Source organism: Ambystoma mexicanum, chromosome 10, assembly GCF_040938575.1.
Source record: "Ambystoma mexicanum isolate Mex_15411 chromosome 10, UKY_AmexF1_1, whole genome shotgun sequence".
Classification (NCBI taxonomy): Eukaryota; Metazoa; Chordata; class Amphibia; order Caudata; family Ambystomatidae; genus Ambystoma; species Ambystoma mexicanum.
This window is the reverse complement of record NC_090932.1, coordinates 1,701,711,411-1,701,732,992: the sequence shown is the minus strand read 5'-3', so window position 1 is coordinate 1,701,732,992 and position 21,582 is coordinate 1,701,711,411. Positions and strand designations below refer to the sequence as shown.

Sequence of the window (21,582 nt, the reverse complement as noted above, 5' to 3'; positions counted from 1 at the left end):
CACTCACTGTTATTGTGCAGTGACCAGACATCACTCACAGATATTATGCAGTGACCAGACATCACTCACTGTTATTATGCAGTGACCAGACATCACTCACAGATATTATGCAGTGATCAGACATCACTCAATGTTATGATGCAGTGACCAGACATCGCTCACAGATATTATGCAGTGACCAGACATCACTCACTGTTGTTATGCAGTGACCAGACATCACTCACAGATATTATGCAGTGACCAGACATCACTCACAGTTGTTATGCAGTGACCAGACATCACTCATTGTTGTTATGCAGTGACCAGACATCACTCACAGATATTATGCAGTGACCAGACATCACTCACAGTTGTTATGCAGTGACCAGACATCACTCACAGTTGTTATGCAGTGACCAGACATCACTCACAGATATTATGCAGTGGCCGGACATCGCTCACAGTTGTTATGCAGTGACCAGACATCACTCACAGATATTATGCAGTGATCAGACATCACTCAATGTTATGATGCAGTGACCAGACATCGCTCACTGTTATTATGCAGTGACCAGACATCACTCACAGATATTATGCAGCGACCAGACATCACTCACAGATATTATGCAGTGACCAGACATCACTCACTGTTGTTATGCAGCGACCAGACATCACTCACAGATATTATGCAGTGACCAGACATCACTCACTGTTGTTATGCAGTGACCAGACATCACTCACAGATATTATGCAGTGACCAGACATCACTCACAGTTGTTATGCAGTGACCAGACATCACTCATTGTTGTTATGCAGTGACCAGACATCACTCACAGATATTATGCAGTGACCAGACATCACTCACAGTTGTTATGCAGTGACCAGACATCACTCACAGTTGTTATGCAGTGACCAGACATCACTCACAGATATTATGCAGTGGCCGGACATCGCTCACAGTTGTTATGCAGTGACCAGACATCACTCACAGATATTATGCAGTGATCAGACATCACTCAATGTTATGATGCAGTGACCAGACATCGCTCACTGTTATTATGCAGTGACCAGACATCACTCACAGATATTATGCAGCGACCAGACATCACTCACAGATATTATGCAGTGACCAGACATCACTCACTGTTGTTATGCAGTGACCAGACATCACTCACATATATTATGCAGTGACCAGACATCACTCACAGATATTATGCAGTGATCAGACATCACTCACAGTTGTTATGCAGTGACCAGACATCACTCACTGTTGTTATGCAGTGACCAGACATCACCCACAGTTGTTATGCAGTAATCAGACATCACTCAATGTTATTATGCAGTGATCAGACATCACTAAGTTATTATGCAGTGACCAGACATCCCTCACAGATATCATGCAGTGACCAGACATCACTCACTGTTATTATGCAGTGACCAGACATCACTCACAGATATCATGCAGTGACCAGACATCACTCACTGTTATTATGCAGTGACCAGACATCACTCACAGATATTATGCAGTGACCAGACATCACTCACAGATATTATGCAGTGACCAGACATCACTCACTGTTATTATGCAGTGACCCGACCGACATCACTCACAGATATTATGTTATTATGCAGTGACCAGACATCACTCACTGTTATTATGCAGTGACCAGACATCACTCACAGATATTATGCAGTGAGCAGACATCACTCACTGTTATTGTGCAGTGACCAGACATCACTCACAGATATTATGCAGTGACCAGACATCACTCACTGTTATTATGCAGTGACTAGACATCACTCACAGATATTATGCAGTGATCAGACATCACTCAATGTTATGATGCAGTGACCAGACATCGCTCACAGATATTATGCAGTGACCAGACATCACTCACTGTTGTTATGCAGTGACCAGACATCACTCACAGATATTATGCAGTGACCAGACATCACTCACAGTTGTTATGCAGTGACCAGACATCACTCATTGTTGTTATGCAGTGACCAGACATCACTCACAGATATTATGCAGTGACCAGACATCACTCACAGTTGTTATGCAGTGACCAGACATCACTCACAGTTTTTATGCAGTGACCAGACATCACTCACAGATATTATGCAGTGGCCGGACATCGCTCACAGTTGTTATGCAGTGACCAGACATCACTCACAGATATTATGCAGTGATCAGACATCACTCAATGTTATGATGCAGTGACCAGACATCGCTCACTGTTATTATGCAGTGACCAGACATCACTCACAGATATTATGCAGCGACCAGACATCACTCACAGATATTATGCAGTGATCAGACATCACTCACAGTTGTTATGCAGTGACCAGACATCACTCACTGTTGTTATGCAGTGACCAGACATCACTCACATATATTATGCAGTGACCAGACATCACTCACAGATATTATGCAGTGATCAGACATCACTCACAGTTGTTATGCAGTGACCAGACATCACTCACTGTTGTTATGCAGTGACCAGACATCACCCACAGTTGTTATGCAGTAATCAGACATCACTCAATGTTATGATGCAGTGACCAGACATCGCTCACAGATATTATGCAGTGACCAGACATCACTCACTGCTGTTATGCAGTGACCAGACATCACTCACAGATATTATGCAGTGACCAGACATCACTCACAGTTGTTATGCAGTGACCAGACATCACTCATTGTTGTTATGCAGTGACTAGACATCACTCACAGATATTATGCAGTGACCAGACATCACTCACAGTTGTTATGCAGTGACCAGACATCACTTACAGTTGTTATGCAGTGACCAGACATCACTCACAGATATTATGCAGTGACCAGACATCACTCACTGTTATTATGCAGTGACCAAACATCACTCACAGATATTATGCAGTGGCCAGACATGGCTCACAGTTGTTATGCAGTGACCAGACATCATTCACAGTTATTATGCAGTGACCAGACATCACTCACAGATAGTATGCAGTGACCAGACATCACTCACTGTTATTATGCAGTGACCCAACATCACTCACAGATATTATGCAGTGACCAGACATCACTCATTGTTATTATGCAGTGACCAGACATCACTCACAGATATTATGCAGTGACCAGACATCACTCACATATATCATGCAGTGGCCAGACATCACTCACTGTTATTATGCAGTGATCAGACATCACTAAGTTATTATGCAGTGACCAGACATCCCTCACAGATATCATGCAGTGACCAGACATCACTCACTGTTATTATGCAGTGACCAGACATCACTCACAGATATCATGCAGTGACCAGACATCACTCACTGTTATTATGCAGTGACCAGACATCACTCACAGATATTATGCAGTGACCAGACATCACTCACAGATATTATGCAGTGACCAGACATCACTCACTGTTATTATGCAGTGACCCGACCGACATCACTCACAGATATTATGTTATTATGCAGTGACCAGACATCACTCACTGTTATTATGCAGTGACCAGACATCACTCACAGATATTAAGCAGTGACCAGACATCACTCACTGTTATTATGCAGTGACCAGACATCACTCACAGATATTATGAAGTGACCAGACATCACTCACTGTTATTGTGCAGTGACCAGACATCACTCACAGATATTATGCAGTGACCAGACATCACTCACTGTTATTATGCAGTGACCAGACATCACTCACAGATATTATGCAGTGACCAGACATCACTCACTGTTATTATGCAGTGACCAGACATCACTCACAGATAGTATGCAGTGACCAGACATCACTCTCTGTTATTATGCAGTGCCCCAACATCACTCACAGATATTATGCAGTGACCAGACATCACTCACTGTTATTATGCAGTGACCAGACATCACTCACAGATATTATGCAGTGACCAGACATCACTCACATATATTATGCAGTGACCAGACATCACTCACTGTTATTATGCAGTAACCAGACATCACTCAGTTATTATGCAGTGACCAGACATCACTCACAGATATCATGCAGTGACCAGACATCACTCACTGTTATTATGCAGTGACCAGACATCACTCACAGATATTAGCAGTGACCAGACATCACTCACTGTTATTATGCAGTGACCAGACATCACTCACAGATATTATTATGCAGTGACCAGACATCACTCACAGTTGTTATGCAGTGACCAGACATCACTCATTGTTGTTATGCAGTGACCAGACATCACTCACAGATATTATGCAGTGACCAGACATCACTCACAGTTGTTATGCAGTGACCAGACATCACTCACAGTTGTTATGCAGTGACCAGACATCACTCACAGATATTATGCAGTGGCCGGACATCGCTCACAGTTGTTATGCAGTGACCAGACATCACTCACAGATATTATGCAGTGATCAGACATCACTCAATGTTATGATGCAGTGACCAGACATCGCTCACTGTTATTATGCAGTGACCAGACATCACTCACAGATATTATGCAGCGACCAGACATCACTCACAGATATTATGCAGTGATCAGACATCACTCACAGTTGTTATGCAGTGACCAGACATCACTCACTGTTGTTATGCAGTGACCAGACATCACTCACATATATTATGCAGTGACCAGACATCACTCACAGATATCATGCAGTGACCCGACCGACATCACTCACAGATATTATGTTATTATGCAGTGACCAGACATCACTCACTGTTATTATGCAGTGACCAGACATCACTCACAGATATTAAGCAGTGACCAGACATCACTCACTGTTATTATGCAGTGACCAGACATCACTCACAGATATTATGCAGTGACCAGACATCACTCACTGTTATTGTGCAGTGAACAGACATCACTCACAGATATTATGCAGTGACCAGACATCACTCACTGTTATTATGCAGTGACCAGACATCACTCACAGATATTATGCAGTGACCAGACATCACTCACTGTTATTATGCAGTGACCAGACATCACTCACAGATAGTATGCAGTGACCAGACATCACTCTCTGTTATTATGCAGTGCCCCAACATCACTCACAGATATTATGCAGTGACCAGACATCACTCACTGTTATTATGCAGTGACCAGACATCACTCACAGATATTATGCAGTGACCAGACATCACTCACATATATTATGCAGTGACCAGACATCACTCACTGTTATTATGCAGTGACCAGACATCACTCAGTTATTATGCAGTGACCAGACATCACTCACAGATATCATGCAGTGACCAGACATCACTCACAGATATCATGCAGTGACCAGACATCACTCACTGTTATTATGCAGTGACCAGACATCACTCACAGATATCATGCAGTGACCAGACATCACTCACTGTTATTATGCAGTGACCAGACATCACTCACAGATATTATGCAGTGACCAGACATCACTCACTGTTGTTATGCAGTGACCAGACATCACTCATTGTTGTTATGCAGTGACCAGACATCACTCACAGATATTATGCAGTGACCAGACATCACTCACAGTTGTTATGCAGTGACCAGACATCACTCACAGTTGTTATGCAGTGACCAGACATCACTCACAGATATTATGCAGTGGCCGGACATCGCTCACAGTTGTTATGCAGTGACCAGACATCACTCACAGATATTATGCAGTGATCAGACATCACTCAATGTTATGATGCAGTGACCAGACATCGCTCACTGTTATTATGCAGTGACCAGACATCACTCACAGATATTATGCAGCGACCAGACATCACTCACAGATATTATGCAGTGATCAGACATCACTCACAGTTGTTATGCAGTGACCAGACATCACTCACTGTTGTTATGCAGTGACCAGACATCACTCACATATATTATGCAGTGACCAGACATCACTCACAGATATTATGCAGTGATCAGACATCACTCACAGTTGTTATGCAGTGACCAGACATCACTCACTGTTGTTATGCAGTGACCAGACATCACCCACAGTTGTTATGCAGTAATCAGACATCACTCAATGTTATTATGCAGTGATCAGACATCACTAAGTTATTATGCAGTGACCAGACATCCCTCACAGATATCATGCAGTGACCAGACATCACTCACTGTTATTATGCAGTGACCAGACATCACTCACAGATATCATGCAGTGACCAGACATCACTCACTGTTATTATGCAGTGACCAGACATCACTCACAGATATTATGCAGTGACCAGACATCACTCACAGATATTATGCAGTGACCAGACATCACTCACTGTTATTATGCAGTGACCCGACCGACATCACTCACAGATATTATGTTATTATGCAGTGACCAGACATCACTCACTGTTATTATGCAGTGACCAGACATCACTCACAGATATTATGCAGTGAGCAGACATCACTCACTGTTATTGTGCAGTGACCAGACATCACTCACAGATATTATGCAGTGACCAGACATCACTCACTGTTATTATGCAGTGACCAGACATCACTCACAGATATTATGCAGTGATCAGACATCACTCAATGTTATGATGCAGTGACCAGACATCGCTCACAGATATTATGCAGTGACCAGACATCACTCACTGTTGTTATGCAGTGACCAGACATCACTCACAGATATTATGCAGTGACCCGACCGACATCACTCACAGATATTATGTTATTATGCAGTGACCAGACATCACTCACTGTTATTATGCAGTGACCAGACATCACTCACAGATATTATGCAGTGAGCAGACATCACTCACTGTTATTGTGCAGTGACCAGACATCACTCACAGATATTATGCAGTGACCAGACATCACTCACTGTTATTATGCAGTGACCAGACATCACTCACAGATATTATGCAGTGATCAGACATCACTCAATGTTATGATGCAGTGACCAGACATCGCTCACAGATATTATGCAGTGACCAGACATCACTCACTGTTGTTATGCAGTGACCAGACATCACTCACAGATATTATGCAGTGACCAGACATCACTCACAGTTGTTATGCACTGACCAGACATCACTCATTGTTGTTATGCAGTGACCAGACATCACTCACAGATATTATGCAGTGACCAGACATCACTCACAGTTGTTATGCAGTGACCAGACATCACTCACAGTTGTTATGCAGTGACCAGACATCACTCACAGTTGTTATGCAGTGACCAGACATCACTCACAGATATTATGCAGTGGCCGGACATCGCTCACAGTTGTTATGCAGTGACCAGACATCACTCACAGATATTATGCAGTGATCAGACATCACTCAATGTTATGATGCAGTGACCAGACATCGCTCACTGTTATTATGCAGTGACCAGACATCACTCACAGATATTATGCAGCGACCAGACATCACTCACAGATATTATGCAGTGATCAGACATCACTCACAGTTGTTATGCAGTGACCAGACATCACTCACTGTTGTTATGCAGTGACCAGACATCACTCACATATATTATGCAGTGACCAGACATCACTCACAGATATTATGCAGTGATCAGACATCACTCACAGTTGTTATGCAGTGACCAGACATCACTCACTGTTGTTATGCAGTGACCAGACATCACCCACAGTTGTTATGCAGTAATCAGACATCACTCAATGTTATGATGCAGTGACCAGACATCGCTCACAGATATTATGCAGTGACCAGACATCACTCACTGCTGTTATGCAGTGACCAGACATCACTCACAGATATTATGCAGTGACCAGACATCACTCACAGTTGTTATGCAGTGACCAGACATCACTCATTGTTGTTATGCAGTGACCAGACATCACTCACAGATATTATGCAGTGACCAGACATCACTCACAGTTGTTATGCAGTGACCAGACATCACTCACAGTTGTTATGCAGTGACCAGACATCACTCACAGATATTATGCAGTGACCAGACATCACTCACTGTTATTATGCAGTGACCAGACATCACTCACAGATATTATGTAGTGACCAGACATCACTCACAGTTGTTATGCAGTGTCCAGACATCACTCACTGTTGTTATGCAGTGACCAGACATCACTCACAGATATTATGCAGTGACCAGACATCGCTCACAGATATTATGCAGTGATCAGACATCACTCACAGTTGTTATGCAGTGACCAGACATCACTCACTGTTGTTATGCAGTGACCAGACATCACTCACAGTTGTTATGCAGTGACCAGACATCACTCACTGTTATTATGCAGTGACCCGACCGACATCACTCACAGATATTATGTTATTATGCAGTGACCAGACATCACTCACTGTTATTATGCAGTGACCAGACATCACTCACAGATATTAAGCAGTGACCAGACATCACTCACTGTTATTATGCAGTGGCCAGACATCACTCACAGATATTATGCAGTGACCAGACATCACTCACTGTTATTGTGCAGTGACCAGACATCACTCACAGATATTATGCAGTGACCAGACATCACTCACTGTTATTATGCAGTGACCAGACATCACTCACTGTTATTATGCAGTGACCAGACATCACTCACAGATATTATGCAGTGATCAGACATCACTCAATGTTATGATGCAGTGACCAGACATCGCTCACTGTTATTATGCAGTGACCAGACATCACTCACAGATATTATGCAGCGACCAGACATCACTCACAGATATTATGCAGTGATCAGACATCACTCACAGTTGTTATGCAGTGACCAGACATCACTCACTGTTGTTATGCAGTGACCAGACATCACTCACATATATTATGCAGTGACCAGACATCACTCACAGATATTATGCAGTGATCAGACATCACTCACAGTTGTTATGCAGTGACCAGACATCACTCACTGTTGTTATGCAGTGACCAGACATCACCCACAGTTGTTATGCAGTAATCAGACATCACTCAATGTTATGATGCAGTGACCAGACATCGCTCACAGATATTATGCAGTGACCAGACATCACTCACTGCTGTTATGCAGTGACCAGACATCACTCACAGATATTATGCAGTGACCAGACATCACTCACAGTTGTTATGCAGTGACCAGACATCACTCATTGTTGTTATGCAGTGACCAGACATCACTCACAGATATTATGCAGTGACCAGACATCACTCACAGTTGTTATGCAGTGACCAGACATCACTCACAGTTGTTATGCAGTGACCAGACATCACTCACAGATATTATGCAGTGACCAGACATCACTCACTGTTATTATGCAGTGACCAGACATCACTCACAGATATTATGTAGTGACCAGACATCACTCACAGTTGTTATGCAGTGTCCAGACATCACTCACTGTTGTTATGCAGTGACCAGACATCACTCACAGATATTATGCAGTGACCAGACATCACTCACAGATATTATGCAGTGATCAGACATCACTCACAGTTGTTATGCAGTGACCAGACATCACTCACTGTTGTTATGCAGTGACCAGACATCACCCACAGTTGTTATGCAGTAATCAGACATCACTCAATGTTATGATGCAGTGACCAGACATCGCTCACAGATATTATGCAGTGACCAGACATCACTCACTGCTGTTATGCAGTGACCAGACATCACTCACAGATATTATGCAGTGACCAGACATCACTCACAGTTGTTATGCAGTGACCAGACATCACTCATTGTTGTTATGCAGTGACCAGACATCACTCACAGATATTATGCAGTGACCAGACATCACTCACAGTTGTTATGCAGTGACCAGACATCACTCACAGTTGTTATGCAGTGACCAGACATCACTCACAGATATTATGCAGTGACCAGACATCACTCACTGTTATTATGCAGTGACCAGACATCACTCACAGATATTATGTAGTGACCAGACATCACTCACAGTTGTTATGCAGTGTCCAGACATCACTCACTGTTGTTATGCAGTGACCAGACATCACTCACAGATATTATGCAGTGACCAGACATCGCTCACAGATATTATGCAGTGATCAGACATCACTCACAGTTGTTATGCAGTGACCAGACATCACTCACTGTTGTTATGCAGTGACCAGACATCACTCACAGTTGTTATGCAGTGACCAGACATCACTCACTGTTATTATGCAGTGACCCGACCGACATCACTCACAGATATTATGTTATTATGCAGTGACCAGACATCACTCACTGTTATTATGCAGTGACCAGACATCACTCACAGATATTAAGCAGTGACCAGACATCACTCACTGTTATTATGCAGTGGCCAGACATCACTCACAGATATTATGCAGTGACCAGACATCACTCACTGTTATTGTGCAGTGACCAGACATCACTCACAGATATTATGCAGTGACCAGACATCACTCACTGTTATTATGCAGTGACCAGACATCACTCACTGTTATTATGCAGTGACCAGACATCACTCACAGATATTATGCAGTGATCAGACATCACTCAATGTTATGATGCAGTGACCAGACATCGCTCACTGTTATTATGCAGTGACCAGACATCACTCACAGATATTATGCAGCGACCAGACATCACTCACAGATATTATGCAGTGATCAGACATCACTCACAGTTGTTATGCAGTGACCAGACATCACTCACTGTTGTTATGCAGTGACCAGACATCACTCACATATATTATGCAGTGACCAGACATCACTCACAGATATTATGCAGTGATCAGACATCACTCACAGTTGTTATGCAGTGACCAGACATCACTCACTGTTGTTATGCAGTGACCAGACATCACCCACAGTTGTTATGCAGTAATCAGACATCACTCAATGTTATGATGCAGTGACCAGACATCGCTCACAGATATTATGCAGTGACCAGACATCACTCACTGCTGTTATGCAGTGACCAGACATCACTCACAGATATTATGCAGTGACCAGACATCACTCACAGTTGTTATGCAGTGACCAGACATCACTCATTGTTGTTATGCAGTGACCAGACATCACTCACAGATATTATGCAGTGACCAGACATCACTCACAGTTGTTATGCAGTGACCAGACATCACTCACAGTTGTTATGCAGTGACCAGACATCACTCACAGATATTATGCAGTGACCAGACATCACTCACTGTTATTATGCAGTGACCAGACATCACTCACAGATATTATGTAGTGACCAGACATCACTCACAGTTGTTATGCAGTGTCCAGACATCACTCACTGTTGTTATGCAGTGACCAGACATCACTCACAGATATTATGCAGTGACCAGACATCGCTCACAGATATTATTCAGTGATCAGACATCACTCACAGTTGTTATGCAGTGACCAGACATCACTCACTGTTGTTATGCAGTGACCAGACATCACTCACAGTTGTTATGCAGTGACCAGACATCACTCACTGTTATTATGCAGTGACCCGACCGACATCACTCACAGATATTATGTTATTATGCAGTGACCAGACATCACTCACTGTTATTATGCAGTGACCAGACATCACTCACAGATATTAAGCAGTGACCAGACATCACTCACTGTTATTATGCAGTGGCCAGACATCACTCACAGATATTATGCAGTGACCAGACATCACTCACTGTTATTGTGCAGTGACCAGACATCACTCACAGATATTATGCAGTGACCAGACATCACTCACTGTTATTATGCAGTGACCAGACATCACTCACTGTTATTATGCAGTGGCCAGACATCACTCACAGATATTATGCAGTGATCAGACATCACTCAATGTTATGATGCAGTGACCAGACATCGCTCACAGATATTATGCAGTGACCAGACATCACTCACTGTTGTTATGCAGTGACCAGACATCAGTCACAGTTGTTATGCAGTGACCAGACATCACTCACAGTTGTTATGCAGTGACCAGACATCACTCACAGATATTATGCAGTGGCCGGACATCGCTCACAGTTGTTATGCAGTGACCAGACATCATTCACAGATATTATGCAGTGATCAGACATCACTCAATGTTATGATGCAGTGACCAGACATCGCTCACTGTTATTATGCAGTGACCAGACATCACTCACAGATATTATGCAGCGACCAGACATCACACACAGATATTATGCAGTGATCAGACATCACTCACAGTTGTTATGCAGTGACCAGACATCACTCACTGTTGTTATGCAGTGACCAGACATCACTCACAGATATTATGCAGTGACCAGACATCACACACAGATATTATGCAGTGATCAGACATCACTCACAGTTGTTATGCAGTGACCAGACATCACTCACTGTTGTTATGCAGTGACCAGACATCACTCACAGATATTATGCAGTGACCAGACATCACTCACAGATATTATGCAGTGATCAGACATCACTCACTGTTATTGTGCAGTGACCAGACATCACTCACAGATATTATGCAGTGACCAGACATCACTCACTGTTATTATGCAGTGACCAGACATCACTCACTGTTATTATGCAGTGACCAGACATCACTCACAGATATTATGCAGTGATCAGACATCACTCAATGTTATGATGCAGTGACCAGACATCGCTCACAGATATTATGCAGTGACCAGACATCACTCACTGTTGTTATGCAGTGACCAGACATCAGTCACAGATATTATGCAGTGACCAGACATCACTCACAGTTGTTATGCAGTGACCAGACATCACTCATTGTTGTTATACAGTGACCAGACATCACTCACAGATATTATGCAGTGACCAGAAATCACTCACTGTTGTTATGCAGTGACCAGACATCACTCACAGATATTATGCAGTGATCAGACATCACTCACTGTTATTGTGCAGTGACCAGACATCACTCACAGATATTATGCAGTGACCAGACATCACTCACTGTTATTATGCAGTGACCAGACATCAGTCACAGATATTATGCAGTGACCAGACATCACTCACAGTTGTTATGCAGTGATCAGACATCACTCAATGTTATGATGCAGTGACCAGACATCGCTCACTGTTATTATGCAGTGACCAGACATCACTCACAGATATTATGCAGCGACCAGACATCACACACAGATATTATGCAGTGATCAGACATCACTCACAGTTGTTATGCAGTGACCAGACATCACTCACTGTTGTTATGCAGTGACCAGACATCACTCACAGATATTATGCAGTGACCAGACATCACACACAGATATTATGCAGTGATCAGACATCACTCACAGTTGTTATGCAGTGACCAGACATCACTCACTGTTGTTATGCAGTGACCAGACATCACTCACAGATATTATGCAGTGACCAGACATCACTCACAGATATTATGCAGTGATCAGACATCACTCACTGTTATTGTGCAGTGACCAGACATCACTCACAGATATTATGCAGTGACCAGACATCACTCACTGTTATTATGCAGTGACCAGACATCACTCACTGTTATTATGCAGTGACCAGACATCACTCACAGATATTATGCAGTGATCAGACATCACTCAATGTTATGATGCAGTGACCAGACATCGCTCACAGATATTATGCAGTGACCAGACATCACTCACTGTTGTTATGCAGTGACCAGACATCAGTCACAGATATTATGCAGTGACCAGACATCACTCACAGTTGTTATGCAGTGACCAGACATCACTCATTGTTGTTATACAGTGACCAGACATCACTCACAGATATTATGCAGTGACCAGAAATCACTCACTGTTGTTATGCAGTGACCAGACATCACTCACAGATATTATGCAGTGATCAGACATCACTCACTGTTATTGTGCAGTGACCAGACATCACTCACAGATATTATGCAGTGACCAGACATCACTCACTGTTATTATGCAGTGACCAGACATCACTCACTGTTATTATGCAGTGACCAGACATCACTCACAGATATTATGCAGTGATCAGACATCACTCAATGTTATGATGCAGTGACCAGACATCGCTCACAGATATTATGCAGTGACCAGACATCACTCACTGTTATTATGCAGTGACCAGACATCACTCGCAGATATTAATCAGTGACCAGACATCACTCACTGTTATTATGCAGTGACCAGACATCACTCACTGTTATTATGCAGTGACCAGACATCACTCACAGATATTATGCAGTGAGCAGACATCACTCACTGTTATTATGCAGTGACCAGACATCACTCACTGATATTATGCAGTGACCAGACATCACTCGCAGATATTATGCAGTGACCAGACATCACTCACTGATATTATGCAGTGACCAGACATCACTCAATGTTATGATGCAGTGACCAGACATCGCTCACAGATATTATGCAGTGACCAGACATCACTCACTGTTATTATGCAGTGACCAGACATCACTCGCAGATATTATGCAGTGACCAGACATCACTCACTGTTATTATGCAGTGACCAGACATCACTCACTGTTATTATGCAGTGACCAGACATCACTCACTGTTATTATGCAGTGACCAGACATCACTCACAGATATTATGCAGTGACCAGACATCACTCGCAGTTGTTATGCAGTGACCAGAAATCACTCACAGATATTATGCAGTGACCAGACATCACTCACTGTTATTATGCAGTGACCAGACATCACTCACTGTTGTTATGCAGTGACCAGACATCACTCACAGATATTATGCAGTGACCAAACATCACTCACAGATATTATGCAGTGACCAGACATCACTCGCAGTTGTTATGCAGTGACCAGAAATCACTCACAGATATTATGCAGTGACCAGACATCACTCACTGTTGTTATGCAGTGACCAGACATCACTCACAGTTGATATGCAATGACCAGACATCACTCACAGATATTATGCAGTGACCAGACATCACTCACTGTTGTTATGCAGTGACCAGACATCACTCACAGATATTATGCAGTGACCAGACATCACTCACTGTTATTATGCAGTGACCAGACATCACTCGCAGATATTATGCAGTGACCAGACATCACTCACTGTTATTATGCAGTGACCAGACATCACTCACTGTTATTATGCAGTGACCAGACATCACTCACAGATATTATGCAGTGACCAGACATCACTCACTGTTATTATGCAGTGACCAGACATCACTCGCAGATATTATGCAGTGACCAGACATCACTCACTGATATTATGCAGTGACCAGACATCACTCACAGATATTATGCAGTGACCAGACATCACTCACTGTTATTATGCAGTGACCAGACATCACTCGCAGATATTATGCAGTGACCAGACATCACTCACTGATATTATGCAGTGACCAGACATCACTCAATGTTATGATGCAGTGACCAGACATCGCTCACAGATATTATGCAGTGACCAGACATCACTCACTGTTATTATGCAGTGACCAGACATCACTCGCAGATATTATGCAGTGACCAGACATCACTCACTGTTATTATGCAGTGACCAGACATCACTCACTGTTATTATGCAGTGACCAGACATCACTCACTGTTATTATGCAGTGACCAGACATCACTCACAGATATTATGCAGTGACCAGACATCACTCGCAGTTGTTATGCAGTGACCAGAAATCACTCACAGATATTATGCAGTGACCAGACATCACTCACTGTTATTATGCAGTGACCAGACATCACTCACTGTTGTTATGCAGTGACCAGACATCACTCACAGATATTATGCAGTGACCAAACATCACTCACAGATATTATGCAGTGACCAGACATCACTCGCAGTTGTTATGCAGTGACCAGAAATCACTCACAGATATTATGCAGTGACCAGACATCACTCACTGTTGTTATGCAGTGACCAGACATCACTCACAGTTGATATGCAATGACCAGACATCACTCACAGATATTATGCAGTGACCAGACATCACTCACTGTTGTTATGCAGTGACCAGACATCACTCACAGATATTATGCAGTGACCAGACATCACTCACTGTTATTATGCAGTGACCAGACATCACTCGCAGATATTATGCAGTGACCAGACATCACTCACTGTTATTATGCAGTGACCAGACATCACTCACTGTTATTATGCAGTGACCAGACATCACTCACAGATATTATGCAGTGACCAGACATCACTCACTGTTATTATGCAGTGACCAGACATCACTCGCAGATATTATGCAGTGACCAGACATCACTCACTGATATTATGCAGTGACCAGACATCACTCACAGATATTATGCAGTGACCAGACATCACTCACTGTTATTATGCAGTGACCAGACATCACTCGCAGATATTATGCAGTGACCAGACATCACTCACTGTTATTATGCAGTGACCAGACATCACTCACTGTTATTATGCAGTGACCAGACATCACTCACCGATATTATGCAGTGAGCAGACATCACTCACTGTTATTGTGCAGTGACCAGACATCACTCACAGATATTATGCAGTGACCAGACATCACTCACTGTTATTATGCAGTGACCAGACATCACTCACAGATATTATGCAGTGATCAGACATCACTCAATGTTATGATGCAGTGACCAGACATCGCTCACAGATATTATGCAGTGACCAGACATCACTCACTGTTGTTATGCAGTGACCAGACATCACTCGCAGATATTATGCAGTGACCAGACATCACTCACTGTTATTATGCAGTGACCAGACATCACTCACTGTTATTATGCAGTGACCAGACATCACTCACTGTTATTATGCAGTGACCAGACATCACTCACTGATATTATGCAGTGACCAGACATCACTCGCAGATATTATGCAGTGACCAGACATCACTCACTGATATTATGCAGTGACCAGACATCACTCAATGTTATGATGCAGTGACCAGACATCGCTCACAGATATTATGCAGTGACCAGACATCACTCACTGTTATTATGCAGTGACCAGACATCACTCGCAGATATTATGCAGTGACCAGACATCACTCACTGTTATTATGCAGTGACCAGACATCACTCACTGTTATTATGCAGTGACCAGACATCACTCACTGTTATTATGCAGTGACCAGACATCACTCACAGATATTATGCAGTGACCAGACATCACTCGCAGTTGTTATGCAGTGACCAGAAATCACTCACAGATATTATGCAGTGACCAGACATCACTCACTGTTATTATGCAGTGACCAGACATCACTCACTGTTGTTATGCAGTGACCAGACATCACTCACAGATATTATGCAGTGACCAAACATCACTCACAGATATTATGCAGTGACCAGACATCACTCGCAGTTGTTATGCAGTGACCAGAAATCACTCACAGATATTATGCAGTGACCAGACATCACTCACTGTTGTTATGCAGTGACCAGACATCACTCACAGTTGATATGCAATGACCAGACATCACTCACAGATATTATGCAGTGACCAGACATCACTCGCAGATATTATGCAGTGACCAGACATCACTCACTGTTATTATGCAGTGACCAGACATCACTCACTGTTATTATGCAGTGACCAGACATCACTCACAGATATTATGCAGTGACCAGACATCACTCACTGTTATTATGCAGTGACCAGACATCACTCGCAGATATTATGCAGTGACCAGACATCACTCACTGATATTATGCAGTGACCAGACATCACTCACTGTTGTTATGCAGTGACCAGACATCACTCACAGATATTATGCAGTGACCAGACATCACTCACTGTTATTATGCAGTGACCAGACATCACTCGCAGATATTATGCAGTGACCAGACATCACTCACTGTTATTATGCAGTGACCAGACATCACTCACTGTTATTATGCAGTGACCAGACATCACTCACAGATATTATGCAGTGAGCAGACATCACTCACTGTTATTGTGCAGTGACCAGACATCACTCACAGATATTATGCAGTGACCAGACATCACTCACTGTTATTATGCAGTGACCAGACATCACTCACAGATATTATGCAGTGATCAGACATCACTCAATGTTATGATGCAGTGACCAGACATCGCTCACAGATATTATGCAGTGACCAGACATCACTCACTGTTGTTATGCAGTGACCAGACATCACTCACAGATATTATGCAGTGACCAGACATCACTCACAGTTGTTATGCACTGACCAGACATCACTCATTGTTGTTATGCAGTGACCAGACATCACTCACAGATATTATGCAGTGACCAGACATCACTCACAGTTGTTATGCAGTGACCAGACATCACTCACAGTTGTTATGCAGTGACCAGACATCACTCACAGATATTATGCAGTGGCCGGACATCGCTCACAGTTGTTATGCAGTGACCAGACATCACTCACAGATATTATGCAGTGATCAGACATCACTCAATGTTATGATGCAGTGACCAGACATCGCTCACTGTTATTATGCAGTGACCAGACATCACTCACAGATATTATGCAGCGACCAGACATCACTCACAGATATTATGCAGTGATCAGACATCACTCACAGTTGTTATGAGGTGACCAGACATCACTCACTGTTGTTATGCAGTGACCAGACATCACTCACATATATTATGCAGTGACCAGACATCACTCACATATATTATGCAGTGACCAGACATCACTCACAGATATTATGCAGTGATCAGACATCACTCACAGTTGTTATGCAGTGACCAGACATCACTCACTGTTGTTATGCAGTGACCAGACATCACCCACAGTTGTTATGCAGTAATCAGACATCACTCAATGTTATGATGCAGTGACCAGACATCGCTCACAGATATTATGCAGTGACCAGACATCACTCACTGCTGTTATGCAGTGACCAGACATCACTCACAGATATTATGCAGTGACCAGACATCACTCACAGTTGTTATGCAGTGACCAGACATCACTCATTGTTGTTATGCAGTGACCAGACATCACTCACAGATATTATGCAGTGACCAGACATCACTCACAGTTGTTATGCAGTGACCAGACATCACTCACAGTTGTTATGCAGTGACCAGACATCACTCACAGATATTATGCAGTGACCAGACATCACTCACTGTTATTATGCAGTGACCAGACATCACTCACAGATATTATGTAGTGACCAGACATCACTCACAGTTGTTATGCAGTGTCCAGACATCACTCACTGTTGTTATGCAGTGACCAGACATCACTCACAGATATTATGCAGTGACCAGACATCACTCGCAGATATTATGCAGTGACCAGACATCACTCACTGTTGTTATGTAGTGACCAGACATCACTCACAGATATTATGCAGTGACAAGACATCACTCACAGTTGTTATGCAGTGACCAGACATCACTCACAGATATTATGCAGTGACCAGACATCACTCACTGTTGTTATGCAGTGACCAAACATCACTCACAGATATTATGCAGTGACCAGACATCACTCACTGTTGTTATGCAGTGACCAAACATCACTCACAGATATTATGCAGTGATCAGACATCACTCACTGTTATTATGCAGTGACCAAACAGCACTCACTGATATTATGCAGTGACCAGACATTACTCACAGTTGATATGCAGTGACCAGACATCACTCACAGATATTATGCAGTGACCAGACATCACTCACTGTTGTTATGCAGTGACCAGACATCACTCACAGATATTATGCAGTGACCCGACATCACTCACAGATATTATGCAGTGACCAGACATCACTCACTGTTATTATGCAGTGACCCGACATCACTCACTGTTATTATGCAGTGACCAGACATCACTCACAGATATTATGCAGTGATCAGACATCACTCACTGTTATTATGCAGTGACCAAACATCACTCACTGATATTATGCAGTGACCAGACATCACTCACTGTTATTATGCAGTGACCAGACATCACTTGCAGATATTATGCAGTGACCAGACATCACTCACTGTTATTATGCAGTGACCAGACATCACTCACTGTTATTATGCAGTGACCAGACATCACTCACAGATATTATGCAGTGACCAGACATCACTCACTGTTATTATGCAGTGACCCGACATCACTCACTGTTATTATGCAGTAACCCGACATCACTCACAGATATTATGCAGTGACCAGACATCACTCACTGTTATTATGCAGTGAGCAGACATCACTCACAGATATTATGCAGTGACCAGACATCACTTACTGTTATTATGCAGTGACCAGACATCACTCACAGTTGTTATGCAGTGACCAGACATCACTCACAGATATTATGCAGTGACCAGACATCACTCACTGTTGTTATACAGTGACCAGACATCACTCACTGTTATTATGCAGTGACCAAACATCACTCACTGATATTATGCAGTGACCAGACATCACTCACAGTTGATATGCAGTGACCAGACATCACTCACAGATATTATGCAGTGACCAGACATCACTCACTGTTGTTATGCAGTGACCAGACATCACTCGCAGATATTATGCAGTGACCAGACATCACTCACTGTTATTATGCAGTGACCAGACATCACTCGCATCTATTATGCAGTGACCAGACATCACTCACTGTTATTATGCAGTAACCAGACATCACTCACAGTTGTTATGCAGTGACCAGACATCACTCACAGATATTATGCAGTAACCAGACATCACTCACAGTTGTTATGCAGTGACCAGACATCACTCGCAGATATTATGCAGTGACCAGACATCACTCACTGTTATTATGCAGTGACCAGACATCACTCGCAGATATTATGCAGGGTGAGTAGAGTTGTAGAGGCCCACATGTTTGAAGCATGACGTGTTCTGTTCGGTGTTTCTTTATAATGGCTCCCAAGGCCTGGCCATGAGCGCAGCCCTCTGCTCAGGCAACCAGCTTGTCATAGCCAAAGCGCCTGATCCTGCTCTCTGGCCTTAAGACCACTCTTCCACTCCTATAGCTAACAAACTGGCACCCCGAAGCTGCTCCTCTCTCCACATCCAGGCAGAGCCAATGGGGCCAACTGGTCTGCATGGCAGGGAACAAGTGCAGCGTGACTTGCTGATCAGGAAGCCGGCACATGGTAGTCCAGCTAGGCCCACGGTGACGCTGCCCCAGTCAAAAAGGAAGATCATCCTGGAATCATTCTGGAGTCATCCGATGACTCCATTCTAGAGTCATCCATGGATAGTTCAGGAAGATCATCCAAAGTATTCACACAGGCCAAAATATTTAATGAGATGATGACTCTAGAGTTATCACAGAAACTACTCCAGGATGAGTTTGGATTACTTCCAGTGATGATCTTGGATTACTCCAGGATGACTCCATGACAACTTCAGGATGAGTGGGGATTACTCTAGGATGACTCCATGACAACTTCAGGATGAGTTGGATTACTCCAGGATGGCTTCGGATTACTCTAGGATGACTCCATGACAACTTCAGGATGACTCCACGACAACTTCAGGATGAGTTGGATTACTCTAGGATGACTCCACGACAACTCCAAGACAACTTCAGGATCAGTTTGGATTACTCTAGGATGACTCTACGACAACTCCAGGATGACTCCACGACAACTTCAGGATGAGTTTGGATTACTCTAGGATGACCCCATGACAACTCCAGGATGACTTCATAACAACATTAGGATGGGTTTTAAATTGTAAATGATTATTGCAGACCACTCCAGGATGAGTTTAAATGATTTCAAGATGGTTCCAAAAGAT

General features: G+C 43.1%; 1 protein-coding gene across 1 annotated transcript in view; it reads left to right on the top strand.

The window, feature by feature from the left end:
* Positions 1–21,582, top strand: part of LOC138492751 (transmembrane protein 132D-like) — a 4,310,707-nt gene that overhangs the window by 3,885,075 nt on the left and 404,050 nt on the right. The gene's annotated exons all lie outside the window — the stretch shown is intronic.